Source organism: Monodon monoceros, unplaced genomic scaffold, assembly GCF_005190385.1.
Source record: "Monodon monoceros isolate NGI ecotype Baffin Bay Population unplaced genomic scaffold, NGI_Narwhal_1 Super_Scaffold_8, whole genome shotgun sequence".
NCBI lineage: Eukaryota > Metazoa > Chordata > Mammalia > Artiodactyla > Monodontidae > Monodon > Monodon monoceros.
The window spans coordinates 37536542-37547244 of record NW_021703785.1 but is presented as its reverse complement, the minus strand read 5'-3'; the positions used below and the strand labels follow the sequence as shown (position 1 = coordinate 37547244).

At 34.2% G+C, this 10703-nt stretch overlaps 1 pseudogene; it reads right to left on the bottom strand.

Annotated features, from left to right (window-relative positions):
• Positions 1-582: 582 nt before the first annotated feature.
• LOC114888058 lies at positions 583-6383 on the bottom strand (annotated as a pseudogene).
• Between the last annotated feature and the right edge of the window lie 4320 nt (positions 6384-10703).

The window sequence follows — 10703 nt, the reverse complement described above, 5'->3', positions numbered from 1 at the left end:
AAACATGCGAAAGGAGAAGCCATATTGTCAAAATGCCCACTTAACCCACCCAAGCATCTCAAACCCACCCTTTGCTGACCATCTATAACCCCATTTTTTAAAGTTTTTTTTCCTTTTTTTAAACAAGAGAAAGTAAACAGATACATGTTGGTAAATGCTAACTGTCCATATTCACATAGAGACACAGTGTAATCTCTGAGCCCAATATACAGAGAATGGAGGAAAAAAGCTAGACTTCTATGCATTACTTCACAGGGGCCTAGCACCCTCCAGATTCCAGCAGAGCTAAGGATGTAGGAGTTTTTTTCCCACGGAGCATGGTGGTGTTGATTCCATAAAGTTTTGCTGAGACAGGAAGGGATAAAAATGAATTTGGAACAGAAAAGAGTAGAGATTCTTCTCTACTGAGTTCTGCTCAAGGTATTTCCCCCCAAAATAAGTTGAGAACCATGGTATAAAGGAGAAAAGAGAACTCAAAACAGGATGACTAAAAACAAGAAGACAAAAGAAAAAAAGATTGCAATTTGCTCCCAGAGACTGGAGAAAATTAAAAAAGGAAGGTTGGAATCCATCAGTGTTCCATTAGTCATCTTCTCCTTCATCTTCCTCTCCTTTCTCCTCCTCCTCATAATCTTCATCTTCTTCACCTTTATCTTCATCCCTTTCTTCATCAATATCTTCCAATCCTTCTTCTTCTTTAACATCATCATCATCTTCTTCTTCCCCTTCCTCATCATCCACGTCAGGAACCAAGTAGTACTGTAATGGATTTGGACAAATATCATCTTTCATCAGAATGATCAGGAAACCAGGTGAAGAAGCTCTCTGGTTCCTCATGCTGTGTCTTCCTGCTGGCTTTATTCTGCGTTTGGCTTGAACTTTTCATCAGATCCTTTCTGGATTTCCATTTGATTTCAGTGTACTTTGAAGATGAATCACCACTCTCATTCAGATGAAATTCTTTGGAAAGAACTTTATTTTCAAAGTAAGGGTTTTCATTAAAACAAAAATCTATTCTATAACCTGATTTAATATTTTCAAATTCTGTTACTTCAACTCTTATCAAATAATGCAGTGTCTCTTCACCCTCCTGCACAAACAGTACAGACAATTGTGCATGGTTGACAAATGTTACACCAAAATTTCAGATTTTGGCAGTCAATTCTGACCTCTTCTGAAAAAATGGTTGGCGGAGTTCGTTATTTTTCTGTTCTACTTTCAAACTCTTCTCGCTGGCTTGTTCATTACATCTGTTCTGTCTATTTCATTTTGTACTACATCAATATGTTCAATTTCTTCTTGCTATTATTTTTCTTCCTTCTGCAAGTTTGGAGAAGCAGATGTTTTCTTTGCCCTGGAGGTGGGAGTCAGTCTCACTTTCTTTGGTTTCTTTGCTTGAGGTGGAAGTGAAGACTGGTGTTTGGGAGCCATGAAAACTCTGAAAACTCACCTTATTTCATTTTAATTCTCATAGTCACACTTTGAAACAGCCACACATTTTTCTCCCCATGTTAATTAACAGACAGGCAGGTGATGTTTAGAGACCCTGAAGAACTCAACCACATCTCACAGAGTCAAAACCAAGCTGTCAATTCAGGTCTGTCTGGCTCCAAAATCCACCACAGGCATGTCTGCTTGATCCACAAAAGAAATTTGGACACAGGTGAAGTTTGAGTGAAGCCAAAACAATGAAACTACTTAAAGGCCTTCATCAGAAAATTATGATAATAAAATTATTATTTTAGGAAAATTAATCTGATAAGAGCCAGTCAAACAGATTAAAATGGAGTGACAGATTAGAGGGAAGAAGAGCAACCATAAAATAACTACAAGATTTCAAGTGTGACATGATGAAAATCTGAATTAAGCTGGCAATGGCAAAAAAGGGACAAATTTGTAACAATAATTAACAGAATAGATAACTGATTGGATGTGAGGAACAAAAGATAAGAGAAAGTTAATGATGATTGATATATGAAAAGTACTATTTTGGCATATGTTATATATTTTCAAAGTCAGAAATATTCCTTGACCTGTTTTAATACCAATATTGTCTAAGGTCAACATATTTCATTATTTTTACATGTATAGCCTTATTAGATCTTATTGCAGTCTTGAAAATTTAGTGGAAAAAATATATGCCATGTGTTTTTAAAATTGGACAAGGCTGGGTGAGCTTTTGATATGAGCAAACATACATAAGATAGAGGTCAGCAGTCAATGCATTCTTAATGTAGTCTATACTATAGTTATCCAAATGTATTTTTGAGTTCCCCATACTTGTATGGAGTTAGTGTTGGTATTAGCATATGCTGAAATGTAATTTTAGTTAATTCAGTGTGAATTTTTATTTCTGAATAAAGTAGATATAATTTGATCTTATGAGATTCTAAGAAATAAGTGGATCTTTGAAAATATTTTTCTTAATTATCACTATTCTACCAGGCAAGTAGCTGTACATTGCCAAGAAAGTATCATTTTGTTTATTTTGAGGATTATGTCACATCTTCTGCTCTTTCTCAGAAAAGAAATCATTTGGTCCTTTGAATTTATGCCAGCCAACACAAATGCTTAATTCAAATTGAGATAGAAACCAATTATATTAGGGGAGAATCATTGACAATTGTAACATTCCAGGAATTTTGGCCCTGGCAGGGAGGAGTATAAGGCAAAGAATAGCATTAGGAGACCCATGAGGGGTCTTTATTTCAATAATTCAATTGTTAGCTGAATTTGGAGACATTCTTAACTCTCTGAAATAAGTGAATTCAATACAAACACAAGGTATGTTATTTTCTTTCTACATAGCTTAACAACATCATTACAGCATATAAATATTAAATTTCCCATAAAACACTAGGAAGCATAAACGAAGTCCCTGTAATCCCGCTGCTCCTAGTAAGCTAAAATGTATTACATATTTACAATAAGCATTGTGTAATCTAACTTTTAACTATTTTTTCATTCAATTCTCACAACATCAGGTACTATTTATACCCTTTATGTGTTTACAAACACATAAAGTGAGAGGAAAAGAGTTTTATGTTTGCCTTGGTCACCCATTTATTTTTTTTTTACCTCCAAAATTGCTTCTTAACAAAGTATGAGGAAAGGTTCTTAGCTGGTAGGCCCTATGATTTATCACAATCAATCATGAGTTGCCCATTCAAACAAGATACTTACATAAGCAAATATCTCATTCCACCTTATCTAAACAGATAAGTTGCTTTGACCCAACCACAAACACTTATATATTTCCAAAAAGCGTTTTGGAAAGCAGAATTTCCAGAGATTTATAAGATATTGTAACTATCAGAATCAGAATGATCTTTTATTTTATTTTATTGCTTTCAACCATCACCTTGCATACATTAAAATTCATTGACTGAGCTGGTAGGGATCTGCATGTGCACTTCACCTTAATATCAATTGACTTGGTGTTAACTGAAGTGCTCTGGCATCCTTGGCTACAGAATTTTGAATTGGATTTTGGTTGGGGAAATAACAGAAGAAACAAAGACAACAAAAAACTCCATGAACAACAAACCTATAAACTACCTTATGTAGTATGGGAATGAATTGTTTAGTATAGAAACTAAAAGCTAACAGGAAGAGTTGGGATTGCAAAAGTCATGGACAACATTAAGTCATTGCCAAGAGTCAAAAAAACTGCCACAGAAGGTCAAGGAAGTGTACACAGCAGAACTCAGCCTGCACAGCATTCAGGTGGATTCTCCTCACAGACATGCAGGAAAGAGGTGAAATCTCAGAATTTCATCTGTTTCATTCTCATCATTTGTTTTATTCCAAAAGTCACGTGGTAGATGGTTCTCGGGTGCTTACTGGGAAACCATAATGAATCTGACATCTCCCCAGGAATCTTCCTGCAAATGACTTTAGAAGAAAATGATTTCTCCCCTTCAACCTTCACTATTTTAAACAAGTACCTCAAAGTCTATTCTGGAACTATACAGAAAAATGCATTCTGGGAAATGTAGTCTTCAGCTTCTCCTCAGCAATGTGCAAAGTCAGGCTTAGAAGGTGGCAGTGGTGATGGCAAGTTGCCAACAGGTAATCCAAATGAGGAGACACAAAACCACTTAAGCTATTTTGTCTCTCCCCTTTGATTTTTCAAATCTGTTATAGCTCAGTCACAACATCCTTTTGATATCTTCTAATTTAAATACTGAAATATAGAGTTACCCATTATTAGCATACCTTATGCTAGGTTATTGGGGACTGGAAGAAAATAAAACTAATTGTTTAAAACATAATATATATATATATATACATATATCAAAATATATATACAAATATATACATATCAAAGCAAAGAAGAAAAAGTGTATTATTTCTACAGTCTTCATTTCTTTAATTATTATGTGACCAGAGTTGTTATTTATAACTTCCTTTCTCCCTATCTTTCTATATACTCTTTGTTCTCAGCCAGAACTTCAACTGGCCATGGTTATTTATCTGAAGGGAGAGGGGAGGTGGCCCAAATCATTATTTCTGGAGAGTCTGTGCCATTAACAATCTTGCTTGTATGTGATTGCTGCTGCAGTTTCATATTTACATTTACCAGTGGATTTGGGAGTACTAGGAAACACCACTGGTTCCAGACATATTCATCTTTGACCTCATTTTATATTGGCAGGCCTATCTCCTGGATCATCAGGACCTATCATATCAACCAGTACATAAACACTTTATGTGTCTATTGTTTATAAAGTAGCCAGTGGGCAACCTCCTTTCAATTCAATGGAACTTTTTTTGGGTTCTCTTGTTGGAGCATTCCTCCTCTGGGAATCAGAAAGGCATATATTTGCAGGTATGGGAAGCAAGCATTTTGCACTGAATTATTTTAGTAATAGTGACCAAAGTCACTCTCATTCCCACACCTTGGCTCCTAGACTTATGTATTCTGGCTACAGGAGAAACAATACCGTATACTGCTCGCTAATTCAGAACATATTGCAACTTGAACACTCAACTTAACAGATGTTGTCACAAAGCCAGCAATATAATTGCATTTCTAATAGCCATTTCATTGTTCTATTAAGTCAGCTGTAGGATAACAGATTTATAACAACAAGAGTGAGTTTGATGGACACAAGCACATTGCCAAAATTCACTCACTTTCAGTGAATTCCCTGATCAAAGAATACGTTGCATGTGTTCTGTGATGTTAAAGATGTCACTCTATAAATCCACTGATGGTCTATTGGAAGAAGCACTGAATATTGTGAAGAGAAAATAAATGTCTCCCAGGAAAGGGAAATCATTACTCCTGCCATGAAAGATTCAGTCCATTGTAAACATCCTCTCTTGTGGCTGGCATATCCTCCAGGAGAGTGTGTAATTCCTTCACTCAGCAGTTTTGTAGTTCAGCCTTAGTGAGTGAACCCCAAGCTGGGTAACTCATTCCTATGGAGTTTCTGGGCAAACAATCTAGCTGACATAGCCATTGAATAGCCATTTTGTCCAACAAATTATTGAGAACTTTCTCTATAGAACTTTCTCTATAGTGGGTGCCATTTGGTGAGCATTCTTAGTGAAAACAAATATTTTGACACCCTGTTACAATTCTGAGAGGTGTATCTACTTAATTTTTCATCAGATTCTCTTATCATTCATTTTAAATCTTGTTTCTTTCAAGTTATTAACCACTATTCTTCAGGTTCCCCCCTGAGAGGTGCTGTGCTATTGTACTGCCATTTTCAGAAAGTGCCAGTGAATTGTGAAGAAATATTTGTTATCCATTTTTCTTTTGTTTTTTCCTCTCCACTCCCCCATCAACAGGTTACAGGGAGATCTCTTTGAGATTGTAGCTGAGGGTTGAGAGAGTGGGCAATGTAGGGGAACTACAAGTCATGGGAGTCTAAGTCACTTGCTCCTACAATTTACATGTGCTTTCAGCACTGATCTTATATATCATTTCCACTTGATGCTAATTTCTCTGCACTTCCAATGCCATGGATTGAAGGGTGACATAACAGTAAGTTCATTGTGTGTAACTCAGTTTGCATGGTAATGTAGTATTCCTGATTAAATATTAAATCTCTACCAGGGCTCAGTAGTACCAGGAACTATTTTACAAAACGATAAAAAATGTCTCTAGAAAATATCATGAATTTGACCCAGATCCTAAGCTTCTGCACTTGACCTTATGTTCTGCAATCTTATTAAACTCAGTCATTAATTTTAGTAGATTGTTGGTAGACTTTTTGAGATTTTCTATGTAGATAATAATTTTCTTCTTAAGTAGCTTACTTATTTTATAGAACATAAAAGGAAAATTACTCTTTTACATAAACTTACCTATTTACCATTTTGTTGCTCCTCTTTTGTTCCTGAAGAACCTTGCTTCCCTCTGCTGTCATTTCCCTCCAACTTGAGAACTTCCTTCCTGTGACATCTTTAACATCAAAGAACACATGCAACATATTCTCTGATCAGGGAATTCACTGAAAGTGAGTGAATTTTGGCAATGTTCTTGTGTCCATCAAACTCACTCTTGTTGTTATAAATCTGTTATTCTATAGCTGACCTAATAGAACAATGAAATGGCTATTAGAATTCTTTTGGAGCAGGTCTTCTAACAACAAATTATTTAATTTTATTTTATTAATAATGAATTTATTTCCCTTAATTCTTAAAGGAGTGATACAGATATAGATGATACAGATATATGTATATAGAGATATAGGTAAAAATAGATATAAAGATGATATAGATATATTTATATAGATAAAAATAGATATGGATATAGATACAGATGATAGAGATAGATACAGGTACAGAACTCTAGCTTGGCACATATTTTCTTTCAGCAGTTTAAGTATTTCATTCAACTGTTTCCTAGTCGCTGATATGTAGTCTATTTCTCTCTAGCTGCTTTCAAATATTTTTCTTTATTTTTGTTTTTCAGAAATTTTATTATGATGTGTCCAGACATGATTTTCTTTGACTTTATCTTGTTTGAGTTTCCTTCTTGTATTGAAATCCTTAAATCTTTAAATTGATGTCTTTTACCACATTTGGGAAGTTTTTCATAATTATTTCTACAAATATATCTTTTTGTTCCAGTCTCTTTCTCCTCTCTTTCTAGAACTCCAAAGACACAAACTTTAAACATTGTAAAATTTTCTTATATGTACCCAAGCCTCTATTCACAGTTTTTTAATCTTTTTTGTTCTCTTTATTCAGTTGGATATTTTCTTTTGATCTATCTGAAATTTCACTGTTTCTTTCTTTGTGGTCTCCATTCATAATCTAGTGAAATTTGTAGTTGAGTTATTTTATTTTAATAATTCTTCCAATAAGTTATATTTTTTTAATTATTGTAAGAGCACTTAACATGAGACCTAACTCTTAATAAATATATGCACAACACAGTATTATTAAATATTAAAAGCACTATGCTGTATAGCATATCTCTAGAACTTATTAGGTAAGTGAGAATATTTTTGGTGTTTGCATTTTCTACCTCAAAGAAAATCAGCAACTCCTGATTTTCTCTTCCCCCAGAACCTGGCAACTATCATTTTACTGTCTGTGTCTATGAGTTTGATTATTTTAGAGACCTCATATAAGCGAAATCATGTCATATTTGTCCTTCTCTACTGGCTTATTTCATTTAGTATAATGTCCTCCAGGTTCATCCATGTTGTTGCATATGGCAGAATTTCCTTTTTTAAAGCTGAATAATATTCAATTATGTGTATATAACGTATTTTCTTTATCCATTCGTCTGTTCATGGACTTTTGAGTTGTTTTTGTATCTTAGCTATTGTGAATAATGCTGCAGTAAACATGGAATGCAGATATCTTCAGATCCTGACTTTAATTCTTTTGGATATATACCCAGAAGTGGGACTGCTGGATCATATGATAGTTCTGTTTTTAGCTTCTTGAGGAAATTTCATATAGTTTTTCTTATACTTCCTATATCTCTAGTGAGAATATATTTTTTATAAACTTAATTTGTATCTATCTTTAATTCATGTGGCACAGGTATAATACCTGCTTTAAATCTTTTTGTGATAATTCTAACTTTGGGATCACCTGAGGATTCGCATTTGTTGATTGTATTTTCCTTCCAGAACTGGTCACATTTTCCTGTTTTTATATGTATCAAGAAATTTTAAATTATACCCTTAAATTTCAAATATTAGGTTGCGAAGGATCTGCCATAATTTTATTAAAAATGTTGATTTCTCTTTATTTTTGATTCTTCACCTGTTTTAATAATCAATCAATTTATTTACCTTCAGATCACAAAGACTTTCTTATGTTGCTTTGGTTCTGTCTAATGCATGCTCCACTCAGAAATATATAGAAGTTTTTGTACAGCAAAGGAAACCATAAACAAGTGAAAAGACAACCCTCAGAATGGGAGAAAATATTTGCAGATGAAACAACTGACAAGGGATTAATCTCTAAAATATACAAACAGCTCATACAGCTCAGTATCAAAAACCCACAAAAACCAATCAAAATATGAGCAGAAGACCTAAATAGACATTTCTCCAAAGAAGACATACAGATGGCAAGAGGCACATGATAAGATGCTCAACATTGCTAATTATTAGAGAAATGCAAATCAAAACTGCAATGAGATATTACCTCACACCAGTCAGAATGGCCATCATCAAAAAATCTAGAAACAATAAATACTGGAGAGGGTGTGGAGAAAACGGAACCCTTCTACACTGTTGGTGGGAATGTAAATTGGTGCAGCCACTATTGAGGACAGTACAAAGGTTTCTTAAGAAACCAAAAATAGAGCTAACATATGATCCAGCAATCCCACTCCTGGGCATATCTTTGGAGAAAAATGGTTTGAAAGGATGCATACACCCAGATGTTCATTGCAACACTGTTTACAATAGCCAAGATGAGTAAGCAACCTAAATGTCCATCGACATATGAATGGATAAAGAAGATGTGGTACATATATACAATGGAATATTACTCAGCCATTAAAAAGAATGAAATAATGCCATTTGCAGCAACAAGGATAGACCTGGAGATTATCATACTAAGTGAAGTAAGTCAGACCGAGAAAAACAAATCTATGTTATTGCTTACATGTGGAATCTAAAAAATAATGATACAAATGAACTTATTTACAAAACAGAAACAGACTCACAGACTTAGAGAACCAACTTATGGTTACCAGGGGAGAAGGGTGGGAGGGAGGGATAGACTGGGAGTTTGGGATTGACATGTACACACTGCTGTATTTAAAATAGATAACCAACAAGGACCTACTGTATAGCATAGGGAGCACTGCTCAATATTCTGTAATAACTTAAATGGGAAAATAATTTGAAAAAGAATATGTACATGTATATGTATAACTGAATCACTTTGCTGTACAATTGAAAATAGCACAATATTGTTAATCAACTATGCTCCAATGCAAAATACAAATTAAAAAAAAAAAAAAGAAATGTATGGAAGACGTGGATAGTGGTTAAATCTTAGTTCAGTTCTAAAGGCTTTTTCTCTATGTCTCTGGGTCTGTCCCTCACATACACAGCTCAGAGGCCAGTCTGAGACTTGTTTGAGAACATACATGAAACTGGGAAATCTCCTTCTTCCTCCTGTCTCTTCTCGGAGATTTTCTCCATGTTCCCTGTTCCACCAGGCCTACATTTACTTGTACTCTGGTCAGAAAGATCAGATTCTTTTAAAATTTTAGCTGTCCATACCATTGTTCTGCCATGTAGCCCCATGACTGCGTGCTCAGGCCAAATCCGTGAAAGAAATGAGAAAAAAAAAAAAAAAGATATTTGTTCCCTTGTATCATATCATTTCTCCAAATTTTAACATTCTCTCCATCTGCACATACTTCCTGATTTTGTTAACCTTTCAGAAAGGAGAAATGAATTCTGTCAATTACTTTGGGTAAGAAGTTAATAAAAAGACGGAGAATAGACTAGTGGAATTGTAAAGCTGAAGGTTTGGTGATCCCAACAAGAATGATCTTACTGGAATGGTGGAGATGAAAAATTGTCAGTTCAGTTCAATTTTTTAATATAAAATCTAATATTTTAAAGTAGGACAATTTGATTTTTCTCATATCATTTCAATATATAGTGCATTGTTAAATTTTCATTTTCTTTAAAAATTCAAATTCTTCATAATGCTTATTCACAAATTCCTTACTTTTATTGCTGGGTGACCTTTTGAGATTCTGAGCCTGTGACCTAAGACACTGCCTTTGGAAAGCCTTAACTGTGACAAAAGCTTTTAGTATATATATATTTTCATGTACCTCTACCATTTTAAAATGTTCCACAGAATAAGGACATTTTATATATTTTTTAAAAAGTATGCTTTTCCTAAAGCTGTTTACAGTGTATAATAAAAATAGTGTAAAGAACAGTTTCAATTAAAAATTGATCAAAGGAAAACAATGATAAAAACCTTCATACTAATATGTTCAAACTCTGCACCATAATTAGAAAATTAAAAGTGACTAAAAGGTTATTTTTTTAAAAATCATCTGTACCCTCGCATTGTCACACTGATTCCAATGAAGATAACTGAGGGCTTCTAGTGCAAAACTAAGAGGTGAGAAACTTCTTAAACAAATGTGTCCATTGAGAAATCTATATCAATCCTTTGGAAATCTATTGATAAAGCTCACCTCTGTAATAAGTATGTGTCTCCATTGTAGAGTCATCAACCAG